Here is a 20421-nt window from a genome sequence, read left to right as displayed (position 1 = left end):
AACGTCATTTATCGCATCTTATATGTTATTATGCTGTCCAGAATTTACATTGAACTTATTTAACTATGTATTTTGAAAGAAGTTTTGGCACTAAAAACACGTAATTATTTTTTTATTATTTATTTATACTAGTTGCAAGATTTTGCAAATAATAGACTACAGGTATAATGTTATTTGAACCGATTTGAAGATTTTAATTCGCTTTGTATATATATATATATATATATATATATAAATAGATACATAGATAGATAGATAGATAGATGCATATATAAATAGATAGATAGATAGATAAATGCAAACATATATACATATATATAGAGAGAGAGACAGAGACGGACAGGCAGATAGACAGACAGACAGAGAAAGAGAGAAATATGCATTTTGATTAAAAAAGTTACAGGTTATTGAAAAATCCGTGAGTATTATATATATATATATATATATATATATATATATATATGTAGTGTTTAGTAAGTAAAAAGGGAATAGAGACGTGTCATAGTACAAAGACGGCCGATTGTTTCCGCTATAGATTCATTGAATAGCCGCTTTAAAGTCTATAGTTATTGAGCGCTTGCGCGTATGTTACCATGGGCACGAGCTGCGTGAGGATCCATGCAGACCCCCTTATTTGCTATGCCATTCTAGATGCTTAAAATACCATGTAAAACTCAGCCTAAGTTGAAAATCGGGCCCTTAGAGAACGAAGTCATTTTGTGACGCTTTTTGCATTCTTCTTCAGAGTTCATAGAAGAAATAAAGCTCAAAATTATACTTATCATCCATTATCCTATAATTACGAATTCATTGAAATGTATAATATTTATGCATCGAAATCATGTTTGTACTCAACACGAATGCATGTAAGTTATAGCATATGAAATATCTTCGTTAATTAATTAAAACATTTAAAATATATATACAAAATATATTACTTTAAATAAATGTAATTTAAAAAGTTCAAAATAGTTCTTAATTTTGGAAAAAATTATTTTCTTTATAGCAATTAAATATATTTTTGTGTAATGTTTATAAGCTAATATTTATTATGATATTATTATGTATATTTATTACATATATAATAAAAACAATTTTTGTCGGAATTATAAAAAATTGTTTGCGTCATATTTAGGAAACTTAATCGTAGCTGATATAATATATTCTATTTAAATATAATCAGACAATAAAAAAACGATTCTATTATGATATTTAAATCACATTATATTACTTTTAATTATCTTAAATTTTTCCATTAATATTATTAAAATCGAAAAGAAAATATTTACTAAAAAAATATGTTCGTATTACAACAAATAATCAAATTATAACAGACCAAAAATAAATTATTAATAGATAAAAAATAAATTAAAAAAAATTTTTTAAATAATGCTATTAAAGGATATTTTGTTAATTATATAATTAAAAATCGCATATAATAAACAAATCTTAATTTTTAATTAATACATTTTGAATAAATTTTCAATGTATAAAAATTTCTTATATAATTACTGTATAATTATTATGTATTATTTTTTTTATATTATATATGTATAGTTTGTTTAGAAGTTTATAGATTATAGTTCATAGTTTATAGAAGTTTATAGTTTATAGATCAATTATATAATGTATAGTCTTTTTTTTTTTTAATAAACAACAAATATTTATTTTTTTACAACTATTTTACTTGAAATTAATAATTGATTTTATGACATGGATATTAGATATCAGTAAATATCATTTTTTTCATAAAATTGAAAAAAATTCATGAAATTGGGAACGTATTTGATCTTTGTATCATATAGATGAAGTTTAGATATTTTAAATTTTCTATTGATGTAATTGTTTGTTTGGACATACAAATTATGACTTTCTCACTTTGAGGATAGTATATGTTGTGTGGAGAAATGATAACATATCAATAGCCTATAATTAAATTATCTTAATTTTATAGTTACTTAATTATTACGCTATGATAATTATTATAAGAATATATTATAATTTAAACTTAAAATATTTTAAACGCAGCTATTTTTAATCGATTTTATACAGATATTTCTAACGAAATTGTACTTATAGAAGATAATAAATAAATTTTGTAAGACTGAACTAAGTGACAAATTAAATTTTTTAATTATTTATTTTAACAATGTGGATAATTCAAACAAAATATAAATATTGTCGTAAATATATTTTATTATTATTATTATTATTATTATTGAATACGTATTTATAATTTAAAATCAATTAGGAGTAATTTAAATTTTCATTTATCACTGTAATTATTGTTTGTCAACAGTATATGATTTTGCAAGTATTTACATTCAATAACAATGCAGCATAATAAAAAAGTTATTATGCAGCACTTTTTCAGCAAACATTTTTGGAGACTGTTTTTGAGCCCAAATCAAAGCAAAATCGTTTATATTAAGCAAATAAACGATCAAATGTATGTTTTTTCTCTTGAAACATATAACTAGTTGTGTCATTAGTTTTTGGTGCGAGTAATAAAGCCGTTTACGCGACAAGTAACCATAGAGTAGAGGGATATTCAGAAACAGGGAGAGAGAATTTAGAGCAGCTTTGTGGGTGCGGCTGAAACGGAAACAGGAGCAAAAATAGGACCCATGGCATGCGCTCGTCGTTTACTGTCCGCGTTATACAGTCGCTTATACACATAAATCGTTTTACGATCTGTCACTAAAAACGAAGTTTATGCGAAAGTTGATAACATATGGTTGCCACAATGCGTTTCCTCATATCCTATGTATGCTAGTTGATACTCTGTTTCGCGTTCCAGTTTTAATTTGTCCCCGTCTTGTACTTTCATCGGTTGTGTGATCAAACAATGCATTATCGGACTTATAATTGTGGGAATGACAATAAATATGTCTTGTGACTCCCATTACTTTTAATAATATATTAAGATAGGTACTCTGCTATTGTAAATTGAAGAATTGATTTTCATGCTTTAATATTCTAATGTTTTTGCTATTCTTCCGAACAGTTTCTTAGAAATATAAATATTTTATGAGAGCATATTTTATATTTTTGTAGTTAAATGCCTATTTTATGAAATATTACTACGAATATTATTAACATGTAATAGTTATAGTCAATATTTGCAAAAAACAATGTTAATAAATTTAAAAATTTTATACTTTCATATTATAAGTATACAATACCCTGGATACCATTTGTAAATAATAGCGTATGTTTTTTATTGAAGTTGTGTAGGAACTATACGTCTGTTTGCACTCATACGCGTCATACTTATTTATATTAAAGGTTTTGCAATTACATAAACACTATAGTTCAATTGCATTAATTTGCAAAAATAGCAATTTTATTATTTTTTAATATACGAAATAATTATTATCTCTTTACAATTAAGATTAACTATACTAATTTAATTTTAGATATTTATAATATATCTTTGCAACTTTAGAATTTTAGAAATAAGAAATTTAAAATGGTCAAAATTCTTTGTAAACATATTACGGTGTAAGGAACAAATAAAAATCAAATATTTAATTAAATAATATATTATGACATCAACTTTTTAAGAATTATTAAAATAAATAGTGAAATTATTAAAAACAAGAAAAAATAAGTGAAGTCTGATATCATTTTATGTATACAAAATATTATTTATTTGTAATTGAAAGTATACTTTATGATTAAAATACGAATGTTCATATTTTATTCTATTCGTATTCGTATATAATATTCAAATTGTAGAATAATTTACAAATACAATTAACTAACTTTTAATAAAACCTATTCTACATAAATTATTTCTTATTTCTAAATTTTTATAAATTTTTGATAAAATTTATTTGTAAAATTCATTTACAAATATCGAAATATTTTTAAATGACATTTATACTATAAAATGTATAATTTAATTAAAATAAATATATTCTAATAATGTGAACTTTGGTTGAAAAAAGAAAGAATAAGTACAGAGTTAATATAAAAATTAAATAACATTTAATAGTAGCTCTGTTGGTTTCTACATCTGTAGCAATCGAACAGCAACCTTCTATGTTTGAACTTACCTCTACTCCCTCTCTCTCTCTCTCTCTCTCTCTATATATATATATATATATATATATATATATGTGTGTGTGTCTATCTTTCTCTTCAGTTTAATAATTAAACAGCAAAAAAATATATAGAATTCATAAAGACTTATAATATTCATTGGATTTGTTTTTTTATTTGTAAGTCCAACCACTACATTTTCAAAATTTAAAAAAATGTAATTTATCACAATTTTTTTTGTTTATTTAGTAATACTTATACTACATAATAATACATATGATCTAGTAATAATTATGATAATACAATGATTGTTTAGTCGAGAGTTAAATGATTTAATTTGCATATGTTAAAAGAATTTTCGTGATTAATATTTCCGATCATGTTTATTTAATGTCTTTAGGCTGTAAACGCTTTATCATGGGTTAAAAAATAATAAAAAAATGAGATCTTGTAAAGAAATTTAAATTACATCAAAATAAATACATTAATAAGATCATGTTAATGTGGTACCGGCTCTGATAACTAGAAATTTTTACATATGAGACTACACGCGCAAGAGTATATTTATATATATATAAGTTTATATGCACATATGAATATATATAAAGGCATATATACAATTCGATAAAGTATGTATCCAAGTATAGTTAAATACGGCTTCTACATTTTTTAACTTGTCGCATTATTAACCAAAGTTATAAATCTTAAGTTTAATACGTATACAAAGTAAGATAAACGACTACAAGTTATTCAAACAATTATAAAGTTCTCATCTTCTTCTCAAATCACATTGAGCTATAAACAACAATACATGTTTATCAATTGTATAATATACGTCGTATATTACACCGCTTTTTTAGATTTATAAAGTTAAAGTTTGAGCTAAAAATATTAATTGTTTTATGCTCGATAACATACATTTGTAAGCTTACTATATTAAACTTATAGACTAGAAAACATATATTAAATGTTAACTGTTAAGTAAAAGTTTAAAAATCTATTAGTACTTTATTATATTATTGCTAATTATTTTAATTATTAATATTAATATTAGTAAATATTATATTATTACTAATTATTTTAATTATTATTATTAATATTAATAAATATTATATTATTACTAAGTTATAATATATATTATTCAAAAAATTCTAAAATATTGCTTGAAAATTTTCTATAAATTTTTGAAATAGAAGTAGGAAATCATAACAATTAATTTTTAGAATACTGCAAAATTATTATTTTATTATTATATAATTTACGAAATAGACCTTAATAAAATTTAAACATTTTTTTGGTAAAATTTAACTAGATTTTTCAAAATTTCATACAGTATATTAAAAACATATTTAAAGTATATAAAACAATTTTAACTCACATTTTTATATTACAGAAATATTATGAGATGCTTGTTATTTAACTTAATTTTTAATGTATCACAACTTGATATGTAATATATGTAATGTAGTAAAATGTAAGAAATAATCGGTAATAATGTAAACCGAAGAACTTTGTTTACTTTATAGAAACTGATTGAACGTAGTAAACATTTATGTATAAAATAGCTTTGAAGTAATTTACTTGTGTATTATAATAAGATTTTAAAACAATTCAGAAACAAAAAATTAAAACAATTGGTATTTTGTAATTTTGTATCGATAAACTTTTATATTAATTAAAGGCAACTTATTATTAATTATTAGTACACATTTCAATTATAATATTTAGAAGTAGAATTATAAAGTACTTTTATAATGTTTTATAATGTATGTTTCGCTAACTTTTTTTATTTATTCCAGATTTCTTTCTTACCAAACAAAAATAATAAAGTAATTTTTGTACTATATCAAATTAAATTTTATTACATATTGTTGATTTCATGTAAAATAAAAAAGTTTATGATTGGCCGCATTTAGTATTAGCATTTAGTATTAAAAAACGAAATAATAATTTTCACGTAGTCGTACGTTGAAATTATCTGTCTTCTAAATCATAGAATACTCAAAATCTCATTTCATAATGCGAAGTATAAACATATTGTATAGCGTATGTATATGTGTATTGCAATTTTAGTGTAGCTTCTCTGTTACATTAGCAAAATAGAAATAAATTCCATATAAAATTACTCGCGACAAAAAAATTCAACGAGAATGGAACAATAGGGGTGAAACTTGTGCCCATTCAAGGGTGCAATTCCTCCAAAATAAAATAAAGGATGGTGTTTCTCTTGACAAAAGCATAAGCGCATCACGTACAAGGGTGATGCAACGTTACTATAATGACTACATTGCTCATGCTAATGAGCTAAATATGAGAGTCAATTTTTTTTCTTAAGTAGATTCCTAAACAGGTGTGTTTTCCTTACTTCATCATCTCTTAAAAATACGTAACTTTTTTCTATATTATTTTGTAGAACAGAAAACAGATAGAGCTAAATGAATTTGAAAGAGAGAGTGAATTGAATAAAATAAAAAAATTAAAATAAGAAAATAGATTTATTTAATAGATTGTTTGCACTTAAATCTTTTTAAAAGTTCTGATCACAGCATATAAATTTTTCAATCTAATTTATTTTCATTTTCTTAAAATTTGTAAAGATATTCGTAAATATTAATCAATTAATTATGATGTGCACCTACAGTAACATACATTCACCATATAATGTATTAATTCAAATTATCAATATTCTGAATAGCTAAATTTGATAAATTTCAAAAAGAAAATTGATGTATGATTATTTTTAGGGTAACTTATTTAATTTACAAAATATCTTTTATAATTTATATATTAAACTTTTTTGAGTAATTTTTGTATGTCTTTCATTTGAAAAATTAATTTTATTTTACTTCATGATTCGTTAGAATTACAAAATAAATTTTTTATTTAGTCTATTCTTAAAAATAATTTATTTATTAGAAAAACTGAATTAGTGTAAACTTATAAATATAAAAATAAAAATATAAGTATAAATTATGTAGTTTATTATATAGTGATCATTATATAGTGATATAAAATATGTATTAAAAATAATCTTTAAGAAAGCAACTATATGGAATGTTATTCTTTTATAAAATATATTCAGTTAGGAATTTTCAAACTTTTTCTGAACTACAAGATACAAAGTAAATGTAAAAAGCACTTATCTAAAAAATGATTTACGTGCGTAATATTATACATATTATTCCATCACAGTGGCTTTCAAAAGGAATTAAAAAAAAACTATTTATAAACAAAGAAATGTAAAGAATAAACAAAAATGGCCAATGAAATATAGTGCTTTGGGAGTGAGTTCGTATGTAGATATCAATCCTATAGTTTCGAAGTATCTTTAAGTATAATATGAGAGAGAAAAATTGAAACACATGAAGACAGTTGTATAGATTAGATTCATACACGTATATGGCCTAGGCTTCCGCAGCGTTTACATTTTTTTCAATCACAAATTATTTTTTTTCGAATTTATCTATTATAAGCAAATATTTCTTACTATATATATATATGAATATATATTATATACTGCCGTGTAAATATGACTACAGCCATAATTGCGAAAGTTTGTAGTTACACGACCGCTCCTGTGTTTGTGCATAGGTGCATGCCATTAGATTAGTGTATCAACGGTGTGTAGAGTTAAATCTTCCAGATTCGGGGAATTATTTTGCCAGTATTATAATAAATTTAGACAACGTTATTTTCCAAATAACTAAATTTTAAATAGTTTTTCTAAATTATTGTATGTAGGATCGATTATAAGGATATTGTTATGTAGACATGACAAACATACAATGTTTAAATATATTACGTATAGTCTTATTATTTGTGATCTTTAAATATACTAAATAACTTTAGTACAATATTGTCATTTTTATATTTTTAATTCATTAGAAGGATAAAATTGCTACTTTAAAAGAAAAGGTTTTTCATAATTATATAATGAAGTTAAATATTGTTTTTTAAATAGAATAAACAAAGGCTATCCATCAAGTTGTTCATATATTAATGACGACTTTAAATTCATTTATGATATATTTGTGATGGTGATAGATTAATAGTTTTTTTTATATTTTTACGAAGCTGACTTTAATTATTAATTAGTTAATTTAGTACATTAATAAAGTGATAAAAATTGCTTGAAAGTAAAAATTTTTGTAAAAAAGTGTTTATATAAAATCTATAAATTGAGTAGTTTTGGTGTAATTTGTTGGTGTACTTTGTTGCATAAAAAGTGCTAATAAGGATAGTATTTCTCCATCCTTGATCCTTAATCACGGAGAATAAAGTTTTTTTATTTTTTTATTTTAGCTCGTATATAATAAACTAATTTTTTTTACCCTTTGGGTCGACGATGTTCAATATATAAAGGAAGGTGGGTTGATAAAATGAGTGAAAAGAAGGGATGTGAAAAAAGAAGAAAGAAGTATAAGAAAGTGAGTGAGACGGACTGTGATGGGTGCTTATAGCGAGAAGGGGTGTATTTTTCCTCCGTCACGGAGGAGTTCAGAGTACCACTGAATATGCATGAAGGCTTGGATTTCTATCCGCCGTCCTAAAAACATTCGACTAAAAGGGAGGCGATGACGGTAGTGCTAAGCTGCCAGCCACGAACGTACAACACGCACTTCGTCGCCGCCTCCGACACCGCCACCCCTTCACAACCAACTTGAGTCTCGGAGGAGCTCGTTTCGTTACGTCGTTCATGCCTTCCTTTCGCAACAACATCTTCGTGTTCCTTCTTTCCTTTCTTCCCTTCGTTATATCTTCACCAATCAATGTATTTGTAAGGGAAAGAATTTTGCTGACAGTATATTTTGCCGGAACTCACACTTCTTATTCTTCTATAATTCTTGTGCTCTTTATATTCATAATTCTTTTTTTTTTTTACTAAAATATTGGGATTCCTTGCACGCAATATGATAATTATGTTTATTATTAAGATATTTACAAATTTGATAAATACGTGATTTTTCATTAAAGTTTTTTATTATAAAGTTTATTATAACTTTTTAAATATTATTTCATTTAAATGAAATTTTATTATAATATCAATTATTGAGATTGTAAAATAAATTTTTTCATGTTTTTAATTGATAAACTAATTTCAAATAGTAGAATAATACTGGAATGAATAAATAGTTAAATTATGTAATTATAAATTATTTGAATTCTCATTTTAAAAATAAGAATTTCTTTAGTATATTCTATTGTTAATTATATACTCGTATTATTTCAATTAAATATTTATTAACTATTTAGAATAAATTATAAATTAGAATTCAATATAATAATAATGTTGGTTATTAAAATATATGGTTTACAAAAAATATTTCAATACGTATTATGCGAAAACAACAAATTATATAAAATAGTAAATATTTAACTAAAATTAATAATTTGATTCGTAAGTATAATTATTTCAACTTCTTAAATTAACTCGAATGCAAATATATAATATATTTATATTTTTACAAAATATTAATGAATATAAAAACTGAGAGTAGCATATTTATCAGCAGCGATTAACATTTCGTGCATTACTTTGTCTTTTTTCAATATAATCTTAAAATTAATCAAATTTTGTTTATTTTTTAATATAATTTGAATAATTAAAAATTTTTTGTATAAATCAGAAGTTATTAATATTTCTAATTTAGTTTCTAAGTATTTAGTTCAGTTCCGTGTTTTTAACGGTGTATAATTATGTAATATATGCGTTTCCATTTATACTATTATATCAAAATAGCAAATGAGATGGTATAACCACCAACATATGTAATTTATTCTTTACAATAGTAAAGTATTGTAAGGAAATACAAGTTTGTTTATGCAAATCACCAGTATGTATATAAATGGTATCGAACAAATTTATTTATTATTGTATCTCATAGTATTATAACATTTATAAATATTGAATAATTTAATTAATTTAATAAAAACATATGTATTAGTCTTTTGAGGTTTAAAATACATAAAATAATATTGGTATTAAATACAAAAATTAAAATAAAGAACAATAACAAAATAATTAAAGAATTCAAAATATATCTTTTTCGATAACACAATTTAATTGGCATATTTATTTATTATTAATTTACTTTATAACAATAAGTAAAACCTAATATTTTTCGGTTCAAATTAAAAAATAAAAATTCTAACTCTCAAATGCTATTACAACACAAATGTTGGAAGAAAAGCCACTATGAATGATTAAGCGAAAATCAATGAGAAATACGTGCCACGTTATTGATCAAGCTAGCAAGTAATTAATAATACAAAACAAGTTGTTCCGTAATATGGAGCTAAGTAACTTAGGAATTGTAATAATATAAATCTGATAATTACACTTAGTTCTACGATAAAATATAGTGAATACTTCAGAAATCGACGAAAAATTTAGAAGATATGCCGCAAGTGTGGCCAGAGTTTGTGATTCGTTTGCTTAATGGTACTGTCTCCATCTGGCGGCGAGTATATAAAATGCAGTAGCCATTTTGTTTCTGGATGTGGCCAGAAGATCGCCGTGGCACTACGTCACACCCGCGCATGTCCATTGGTCCTTCCTTCAGGGTAGTCGACGGTTCCGGCGGCGATGATTGAACTTCTCTTTCACTTGCTCGGCTTTGGATATGTAGCGTCGACGTTCGTCCATTCCCCTACAGACCCCCACCGGGCGTCACGACAGCGTCGTCTCCTACTCCACTACCGCCCCTCATGCAACAGACAGTAACTCCCCTCTACGCCTTGGCTTGCGGATGTTTACCACCAGCCACCTCCACTCCATACGTTACGGTACACGTGAAAATCAAGACAGATAAAGAGAGAGAGAGAGAGAGACAGACAGAAGGAGAAAACAATCTCCCACCTTCTTTTTTTTGGATTCGCTCTTTGCACGATTGACTGTTTCTTTACGGAGTTTGGTGTTGTGGTGTCAGCCGCCAGCTGCAAATTATGAAGCTCGATTATGTTTACTTCTAAAATTGTACACTTTTTTCAAGTTGCTTATGATAATTTTCTATCTTTTTTGCAGCTTTATTTTTCGTTTTAAATATGGGTTATTTTCGACGTAAGAATTAATATACACCATATATTTTAAATATACAAAATATATACATTAATGATTCAAATTTTCCAGTATTGCATACTGTATAACATCCAGTATTGTACTGATAATTATAGAAAGTGTTATAAAACTATGAAATATCACCGTATAGTGACTATATTTAGAATCTACCAAATAATAGAAACTATGTCTACTCAATATTTAGTCTGTTCTATATTACAAATATGGAGATTTAATTTAAATTTAATTAGAATTTAGATTTAAGACTTAATTTAAATTAACAATATCATATTCCCTTTGAGGAAAATAATAAAAATTTTAAGCAACACGATAACGATTTTATGAATTATCATAAACACACAAATAATATTATTAAATTGGCTATTTAAAAAATTGGCTATGTAAAAAACAATATTTATCGGTAAAATCTATAATTAATTAAATCATTCTTAAATAAAAAAATTATTATCACTATAGAATTTAAAAATCTAGAATAAATTAGGTGCCGTCCAATAAAATTTAATTTGCAATTAAATTTAAGTAAAAGAAAGATAAAATAACATTCGATATCATTTAATTATTAATTTTAAATAAAAGAAGTTTTTAATATATTGTTAATTTTGTATATACAATTAATTCTCAAGAAACTTATCACAAAGTTAAGTAGTGTGAATATTATGAAATATTATCAATTTTATTGTAGTCGGTGTTTCAAGAAATTTATTTTATCAATAAATATATTTTATATTAAGTGGATGCATACATTTTGTCCACTCTTATGGCTACTAGTAAGGACCACTTCTTTTACTGTATCGACATAATTCTTGTAAATCTATAACTATACATTCGTAATCTAAACTCTAAATTTAATATTGATTGCATAATATAAATTGCATGCAATCTAAACTATATTAAAAGAAACTCATGGAAAGATTACCAATATATTTATAATATTTATTATATATTATTATTTTAATACATATCAGAACTATTGAGTAATATGTCATAAAATTTTTAAATAGTTTGTAAAAATTTATTTAAGAGCAATTATTTAATACCATCATTAAATTTTAATATTTTATTATAAAGACCAAAATAATTAATGTATTATATTTTAAACTAAAATATAATTTTAATCAATTACAAAAACAACTTCTAACATATGTTATATAATAAAAGAAAAATCCTTTGTTATATTAATAAGCTTATTTACTTTCTAAAAGATATCATACGTAAATATTTAATTTTTACATCGGTAAATTGAAATTACCATTGAAACATTTCAAAACACTATTACAATGCTTAACTTCATGTGTCATATTTGAAAATTTATACATAATTTTACTCAAAAAGTTATTAAAGCAATGTATTCTTATGTATAGAATTATCTCCTTAAATAATATCTAATCTTAAAATTGTAAATGTAAATCATTCGACTTTAATATATGCTATTTAAGTCTTAATAAAAATATAAATTTATTCATTTCAATTTTATATTAAGATTATTATAATACTTATATTAATTAAATATAAACAGAAAATAAATGCTAAAAAAATTGTTAAATAATGTAATAGAATATCTTGTTTAAATATTTTATAGTATATTTGATATAAAAATTATACTTTTATCATTTGAATATTTCAATTTTTATTTTAAACTTTCCACAATTATATTAGTACAACAGTATTATTGTTTTAGTGAAATAATGATTTATTAAATTTTATATTTATTGTTGCATCTATTTTTAATATTTTAAATATAACTTTTTTAAATTTATACTAAATTTTTAACAAAATTTATTGATAATATAGATACGTAATATACTTTGTTGAAAACATTTAAATAATTTTATCTAATACCTAGACAAATATTTAATTTTGCTCTTTTAGAAGTTAACACAATGATAAAATAAAAATTTTTTAATAGAGTTAAATAAAATTTTTTAAACATTTTGAATAATTTTTTTATTTTAAAAATATTCAATACTATAACACTAATTTATGTACAATGTAAAAATTATTAAAAATATTATATTTTAATATTTTGCACTATTTCCTTATTTTTAGTGAAATAGATTAGTAAATTTAGTAAATTAAACATATATTACAAACTATTTTATTTAATACAACATATCTTTTTATGCAATGTAAAATAATCAGCATTATCGACAAATTTGTGTATATGTAGCAAAAAAGAATATAATTTAGTAGTAACTCAATCAAATAATAATTATAGTAAATATTACTATTAAATAAAAATTATTTAAATATAATATTCAGTTAGATCAATAAAGATATTTTTAAAATATTTTTTAAATACTAATAATATCAAAAATATGACAAATAAATACACACACTCACGTGCACTCATATAATTTAAAGTTAATATTGGTGTTTCCATTATACATTATATTTTATCATAAGTTTATTAATTTAATAAAATTCAATAAAACACTCATTTGTTAAAATACCATATATAAAATATTATTTAAATAATGATTCTAATATATGCAATAAAAAATTAATAATAATTTAGTTGCAAAAAATTATGCTTCGTAAATTGCAGTAGTCGTATTATTTAATTTTTTTTATTTACATTCTTTACAATGTCTCTATATAACATATACATATAAATAATAAATATAAACATTTCACATATATGCATATTCAAAATTTTTAAATCAATCAACAAGTAAATCTGGAGTAAACATTAAAGCGATTATTATTAATCCGATTTCATTAAACAAAATTTTATATAATTATCTAAAATGAATCGAAATACGTTTAGTATATATATATATATATATAATTTTTAGTTTTTTAAGATGAGTTCATACATTTACAAATAAAAATAAATTATAAAGAAGCTAATAAAAGAAACAAAAAATTCATAACAGTATTTATTAGGAAGAATTGCAAATTGTAAACAAATATTAATTCCGTTTTGAATATATGTAATAATTTTAAGTCAATACTACTTTTAAAACGTATATTTTATTACTACATTCTGAAAATAAATAGTTTAACATATTTTAAGTAAATTTAATATTTCACAAATTACTACTATATTGTCGATTTCTAAAAATTATTATAAGTTCTTGATAAAACATATGTATATTACATAAAATAAAGATATAGAAAATAAACAGTTTATTATATAATAATTAAAAATGTATACATTAATAGGAGGAATACAAGACAAATTGAATAAAGCAAAAAATTAAAAAATGTATGACGCTCACAATTGAATAGATACAGAAAAATACTCGGACAGTCCTAGTAATCATCAGCAACGACGGCCGGTACAGAGTAGCTAATAGTGGCAGTAGCAGACAGCACTCCGGAATGTTCGTTCTCTCTCTTTCCTTCTCTCTCTCTCTCTTTCTCTATTTTTCTCTCTCCCTCGCTCTCTCTCTTTCTCTCTTTCTCTCTCTCTCTCTCTCTCTCTCTCTCTCTCTCTCTCTTTCATTCTTCGCGTACGGTCTGGTGATTAGCGCCGCCCCTGGGGACGAGAACTACCAATCAGCGGAGGGCGTCCCGACACTGCTGGTTCACCCCACGACCGCGAACACCACGCACCACTGGCCCGCACAATCGCGGATAGCGGACAGCGACGAGCAAAGCCGCACGACAAAAATCAATCACCCGCTTCTTTCTGTCTTTCTCATTTATTTGTTTTCTGTCCTATCCCCTCTCTTTCTATTACTCTTTCTTTTTCTCTCTGTCATTTTTGTTCTTCGTCAATCGCATCTTGCATGCGCACAACGTTCTTCTGTCACTCGCTTTGTGTGTACTTTCTTGCTGAACAGAAACTTTTATAGTTCGATTTTCTGTTTAGTTACTCGATTTTCTTATCGATTTCATGATGTTTACTTTTTTCTTTTACTTCTTTTCTTAATTATACATTGCATTTATGAGGTATCATTATGTTTGTAAACTTTATTTGGATGGTAATTTTTCATTTATTCCTGTTGATGGAGGTCAAATGAGTAGATGCCGAGAGTATAATGAGTATGGAATTATGTTTATTCATGTAAATTAAAACAAACACAAATTGCCAATAGAAAACAAGTTTAAAATTTTAATGCAGAAAACTATAGAAATAATTCGATCGGTAACTATAGAAATAATATAATATTAGATTGATTAAATACATTTGTTATTATTTATAATTAATTCATTGGAAATGTTTTTTTTTAAATAATAATAAAAAAGAGCGTATTATAAGAAATTTTGTATAAAATACATTTTGAATTGTATAATAACGTCAGATCTCTATAAATAATGAAAAAGTTTATGAATATTAATAGATATTTATTATTATTTTTACGATTATTATAGAAAATGTGTAAATGATATAAAATAATCAAAATATTGTACAAGTGTATAAAAATACTATGTATGATTAGTAATTTAGATTATTTATTAAAATTAAAATGGATTACCCATTTTATCAATTAAATATTATTTGAATAAATTAATTCAAAAAGATTTCAAAAAGATTAATTTCTAATTAGGCTGTATACATTTTTTTTAAAGTAAATATAAAGTGTATTCTACATAAATGCAAAAGAAATTAGTCTCATTTAAAAATATCGTTTCTTTTATACGGTAATCAAAAGACTGTAAGAAATTTTACATCGGTATGTTTAACGATATACTTTTATAGATGTATACATTGTATAGATTGTCTAAATTTAATCGTTCTTTTACAAGTGTTTTTTACAAGTGGCAATAAGTTTATCGCTCCTTATGGGTGCACAATTATTTACATACATTTATCAAACGCAGATATAATATGTGCTATATGAATAACATTTAATAAAAATAAAATTCTCTTTTAAGAAAAGCAATAATAAATCAGCTTATATAGCTATAAAGTACATAAGATGCACTGAAGAAAGAATAATATTATTCAGCCATATATATTTTCCTTCCGTTGATGCACATACGTACATTGATATACAAAAATCATGCGTACGTTAAATGTTCTCACGTGTACCATAGGTATAAAATGCTGTGCCATAGGCGCGACTATACATAAGCTCTTCGGGACGCTTGAGGGACCAGCCAACAAGTTTTCTCCTATGATCTTCCCACGATCTTGCGTTTGTGAGTAACTGACGTAAACTGGAGAGTCGACATTGATCCGTATGTATTAACCGCTACTGTTCGTGATATTACGGAGACATGTACCTGAAGAGTTTTAATAATTTCTCCTGTTTCCCGTCTTTTCGCTTCATCACTAATGTTTCTTTTTTAACAATTGATGATAGTATACATATTATAACTAACATCAGTAAAAAAACATTATATAAGAAAATAAGTAGTAATTCAATTTTGTCTAATGTTTTAATATTGTTTATTTCAAATTTATTTTATTTTGAAATACCAAAATATCTACTCACGTTTCAATATATTTCTATAAAAAATAGAATTTACTTAAATTATCATTTAAATATTTTATACCTTTATATTGATGTCATAATTCCAAAAATCTTACATTCTTAATATATGAAAACATAATATTCTTAACATTTTAAAATAACTTATTAAAAATTAACTAATGGAATTTTTTATTTTTAGTTATATTTGATTATATATTGGAAACTAAAAAAATTAATACAGAAGAATATATCGAGAAAAGGAAGAAATTAGCATGAAAAGGTTATATAACTACATAAGAGAAGCATTTCTTGGAGTAACTTGTCTCTAAATGAATTCATACATAAGGGTGAGACTTTCTATTAAATTTTCTTGGAATATACGATCTTAAAACAAAAGTCCATACACAACATCTAAAAAATAGTACTAAATGAATGTATATGATCAACAAGACTTCGAGCTATAGTGAGTTTAAAGGGTGAACTAATTCTACGAAATACAATTTCGAAACACTTATTCTGATACTATATACGATATTATAAATTGCATAAAAGAAATCATATTATCTACAATATGTGATGAAAAAATATTATTTTAATTTATACCTGTAGTTAACATCTAATTGTTAATATTTTATATAAACTTATAATTTGTAGATATGTAACAGGAATGATTTCATAATATTCTAATGATTTAAAAAATGATTCGATTTAAATTACATATAATTATGATAGTGTACATCATTCACAACGATTATTTATGAGTATTTAGAGTATTCGTACTAATTATTTCGTTCGTACTAATTTAATTCGTACTTATTATTGTTATCGTGAATTGAGTTATTGTGAAACACTTGTAAAATAATACTTACAATATTACGTGGATTATAGACTGATAAAATTACTCTAGTTCTTAAACATAAAAATATATTTTTTAAAACATTCAATAACACTTTTTAATACTAAAGCCACAAAATCAAGATTACTTACGTAAATGTAAAAGTCAATGCAAATTAATGATTATATCACATAAATGGAAACAATAACTCTTTATTAAATACATAAGTTGTACAAATATTCTAAATCTTATATAAAAAATCAGCATTCTCAGGTAATAATATAGAAGAAACTCAATTAAATTTAATACATTAACAACTAGTTATTTAACATACTTTATATAAACCGATATAAATAATAGTAGTAAAATATATATTTAAAAAAAAGTAAAATAACTCGACATTTAGTAATAACAATGGTATGTGAAAATTCGGTATTGCCAAGTAAACAAAACATGAATGAATAATGTATGAATACTATGATTTTTGAGTAATATGAAATAGACCAATCGACAATTCCTCTTTCGTTATTTTCATTATATTATTTAATGTTTATGCTATAATCTCTTTTGTCACATTAATTTGCTGATTTTTTAGTATAGTAAATTTTTTAAATTATCCAGATACTCTTACACACCATGCTCTTTTTTCGAGTTCTGAACGTAAATTCTAATGTCGTGGTCTATATTTATAGAAATGGGCATTCATAGGTGCAGTTGTCAGGCTCAGAAATGAAAACATTTCATGACTATAACGATCTTTCAATGATTAATTAGTATGAGAGTGGCATAATACTCCCCCCAACTAGTTCTGTTCATAACCGTTCTAGAAGTACGGACGCATTCAAGCCGAACACGCACACCGGTCGAATAGGCATAATCTACCGTGCCTAAAAGAGTTTCACGTATTGTGGTACGTGACAAAAAGTACAAAATATATTATTATTGTTGTTACTGTTACTGGTGATGTTTATACTCTAAGTGCAAAGAAGCTTTGTCTGTGTCTTGTTTTATGTGTTCAAAACTTAACCCAAGTCAAGTTTACCACAGTATAATTTTAATATAACTTTTTTGCCTCCATCGATATATTAAATTATATAGTTATCTAAATTTAATTATCACGTTTACATCTATTTTTTTTAAATATATTTAAAATTTTGAGATACGAAGAAATATATCAGTATATAATTTTTTAAAAATAGACATCTTATAATAAATAAAAGCGAATGAAACATTTATTGGTAATATTTATGGAAAGTTTGAACATATAGAAGAATCCATTATTTAGTTAATTTGTAAGCTTGTATCTTTAAGCTTGCGCAAACTATGAAATATCTGCGTTCAACTGAAAATGATATAGCCGATAAAACAGAGTTCTTTTCATCCCTGGTGGTTTGTAACTCGAACTATAGTTCCAGATGAGCCCGGTAGGCGGAAGCGTAATACAAGTCAGTCGGTGAGAGAAAACAAATGCAGAGATATCGGCAAAAGCTCTTGCCTACATTCGCGAGCAAAATTTAGTTATGAACGGAACTCAACCGGTAGTTATGAGTACGGTATGAACTAGTTTCAAATACTTGATCACATGAGAATTCTCAGTTAAATATTTTGTAATTGATGTAATTATGTTAATAGTAAAATTATTAACAATAACTTAAGTAATAAACGAACGATTAAAATTTATTATGTTCAATTTTGTTATAAAAAAGCTGATCTATAATTACATAATAAAAATATATTTTCGAAACAAATAACAATTAATGAAAAATTACCGATTTTTGCCATGGTAATACATTAATTATTGGTTTCCATATAAATATAAGTATAAGAATATTTTTTATTTGTCTTATAATTATGGATATTATAATAAATTTTATCTATATTTATACCATATCATTTGTTTAAAATAGAAACAAAACACAATATAATTATTATACATTTTTATATTTTAATTAAAAGTTATATAATACTAAAACATTCATCATTTTATAATTTATGTATAATAAAATTTATAAATCTTAAAAATTATTAGAAGTAATTTTAAAATAACTTAGTACACTTTTATTTAAATATTTATTTAACTATTGTTAAATATAATTTATTTTATAACTACTTGGTACCTGTATAAATCAAATGATAATGTATATTATAAATATTATAACTTATGTTCTCGTTTCATTTACACATTAAAAGATTCAATTATATATGTAATTATATATATATATTCAATTATATTAAATAAGTAAATTGGTAATTCTAAACGTACAAAATGTTACATAATATCATATTAAGAAAATAATATAATGTATCATATATATTATTAATGAATAATTAATAATTTATAATACATAATATCAATACATAAGTAAAAAATACTAATCTGACTTTACAATTATTATTTTAGTTTATTGTAAATACTTTGAGAAAAAATAAAAAAAATTTCTTGAACAAAATAATTTGTTTTATACATAGAATTAAATTTCATATTATAATTTTTATAAATATAAATCTCTTGAATTTTATACATATTTTATTTTAACTAAAAATTTTATTTATACATAAAAAAATTTCATTATTAAATTCAGTCCTGAATAACAGTATTAGATGTCGTATTTTTTTTAAATCGGTGGAATGATTAGGCAAATCTAATATGCGTCCTCAATTATTAAGTGTTCAAATCGAATTCTTAAGGTACTAAACGACATAATTCTTCGTATCGATCTTACAGTCACGTAGATAAAAGCAGCTGCCCCGGTTTATACGCATTTTTTAAGTTCGAAGCTATTCGTGGATGTATTGTACAGTCCACCTGCGCTTAGTGTCTTCACCTGCACAGCGGAGAAAATAACCCTTTAAAAGATAACATAGATAAAGATTTACTAATATTTAAAAAAAATGACGGATGTAAACGTTTCTGAAACAATGAAAAACACCTTACTTTATAAAAAAATCTTATTATTTTTAGCATTTTCAGCCTATTTTTCGCTTTGCATAATTCTTTCCAAACTATCAGTATAGATATACGGTTTCTAGTCTATTTTATTTATACATTATAATTATTTTATATCATAGCATTTGTAATTTTTACCAAATTAATT

The sequence above is a fragment of the Ceratosolen solmsi genome, unplaced genomic scaffold, assembly GCF_000503995.2.
Source record: "Ceratosolen solmsi marchali unplaced genomic scaffold, CerSol_1.0 scaffold26, whole genome shotgun sequence".
In the NCBI taxonomy this organism is placed as follows: domain Eukaryota; kingdom Metazoa; phylum Arthropoda; class Insecta; order Hymenoptera; family Agaonidae; genus Ceratosolen; species Ceratosolen solmsi.
Note: the sequence above shows the minus strand (reverse complement) of the source record.